The following is a 2,532-nucleotide window of genomic DNA, read 5'->3' on the forward strand; positions in this document are numbered from 1 at the left end:
AACCTTTTTTTTTAATCTTGTGCAATGAGTTTTATGGTTTATGGTTTTGTATTGGATTGTTTGTAATTTAGCATAATAATAATAATAATAATAATAAGAATAATAATTTTTATATATATATATATATATATATATATATATATATATATATATATATATATATATATATATATATATATATATATATATATATACATATATATATATATATATACATATATATATATATATATATATATATATATATATATATATATATATATATATATATATATATATATATATATATATATATATATATATATATACATATATTCATTTATTTATTTTACAGATAAGTCCAGAATTCAGTATCAGGAACAATAAAGATGTTTTCCCTATGAAAGCCAGGGTTCCCAAAGAAAACTATCACTATCAAAACTAACATACGTGGGGAGAACATACAAACTTCACTAAAGAAAAAAAGGTCCCAACTGAAGCCAGAACCTTATAGCTGTGATGCGGCAGTGTTGACAATCATGTCATTTTGAAGTTTTCTTTTGTTGACTTACTTTTTGCTTATAGTTATTCACTACTGCAATGCACTGTTATGCTATGAGACAGATGGGCACCTTGTTGCTACTGCAAGAGAATATGTCTACAGCATATCCCCATCAAAATTCATCACTGATAAATAAGGACAAGAAACTCCAATAATAGCCTGTATCATGACCTATTTGAAAGAACCAATTCTTTCCCACTGAGATTTAGACTATAATAGCATGCTTAAGTGTGCACTGGCACACACTGATTTAAATATCATTGGGATTAGACTATGCGTTTTGTTAGACACAGTTATTCTTGACTAATAGAAATATGATTGCGACTAACATGAATGAATAATTCATCATTTGTTTAGTGTATGAGAAGCCAAAATCCAGATTTTTCCTAATATTCTGTGTTTGGTACATGTATTAAATAGTTGCTAAACGTGAATACATGAATTGCAAATTTCACATAAAAAAATATACATGATATATACAAATATATACATGTTCTTTTCATGTATATGAAAATGTTATTTTCATGTAGCCTATATATTTTTTAGGAATGTAATTCCTGTGAAAGCAGAATTAACAACAAATCATCTCTGTGTGAGGACATATGCAAATTTCTAAATTAGGCTGTGACAGTAATTTGAAATGTCACTTGCAAACGTAGCCCCATTTGTGTCATTATTATCCCTGATATTTATCTTTAGTTTGAAAAAATTATTATTATCATTTTATTCAAGATGGAGCTGATAGAAACTCATTGACACACTCTCACGATGATTAATGCATGATAGTGTGTCTTATTTTCTAACATGATCAGAATCATTAAAATGTAATAGTCTCTGTTTAATATTCCGTGGAACATTTTCTTCAGCTCTAGAACTGTAAATTGTCCTAATTCTGTAGTTACTTATAATACTTTGACAAACTGTATGTTTATGCATATGTAGTGGACAAATAAAACAAAGGATAACCATCCTTGAAAATATTTTTCTATGTAAGATAAGTTAAAGATAAAAGGAAATAATAGTGCGCGTTTCCATCATTATGTCCATTCTACCTAAGTATATGTGCTCAACGTTATCATTGAGACCGTAATTAAATGTGATAGGAAAAAGCAGATGGAATAAAACGTGGGAGGGGAAAACACGTCATTTTGAAAGTGAAACGGGCCAGCGATTGTGCGTCATGTATAATTTTATTAATGTGTAACGCGCTTTTCGCTATTTTAGTCGAGAACACGTCACAATCAGTTTATATTAAATCAAACCTTTTTATCTAACCCTTTAGTCTCTTGACATTTGATTTCGTTTTTAAAACAACCTATTTTTAGAGTAATATTAAACTGTGTCTTACATTTTATTATTATTATTATTATTATTATTATTATTATTATTATTATTATTATTATTATTATTATTATTATTATTATTATATTATTATTATATATTATTATTATATTGTCTGGTAGGTTTTAAACGATTAGGCTAAATACTTTATTCAATTTATATTTAGTTTTATGTGCCTTTAAGTTATGTAGACACGTTTTACACGTGTACACCTTTTGTTTTTCTCCCATCACATACACCTAAAATTAGCACCCTCTATTTTTATGTTGTTTGTTTAAGAAGATATCTGGCGTGCGATAATATTATGCAATTTATAGGGCTTTTTTTTTCCTTTTAAAAAAGAAAAGAAAAGTAATACTTCTTAGTTTGAATCAAGCTGGGGGGGAAAGCACGAGAGACCATGTGAAGAACTCACAAAAATAAAGATGTGCAGCTCCTCCAAGTTTCTGGAGTCCCAAATTACAGGCTCAGCACTCGCTCAATCTGATTGGATACCATGAGTAAGCCTCGATCTGATTGGTTAACAGCTTGAACATCGACTCCAGCTATTGGTCCGTTGAGCTACATTCTTGAACTCAGCCCATCCATCCTGGCCGTGCTTGTATTTGCTCTTTGTAAAAATGCAATCTTTGGCATAAATTACATGCGTG

This window comes from Cololabis saira, chromosome 13 (assembly GCF_033807715.1).
Source record: "Cololabis saira isolate AMF1-May2022 chromosome 13, fColSai1.1, whole genome shotgun sequence".
Taxonomy (NCBI): domain Eukaryota; kingdom Metazoa; phylum Chordata; class Actinopteri; order Beloniformes; family Belonidae; genus Cololabis; species Cololabis saira.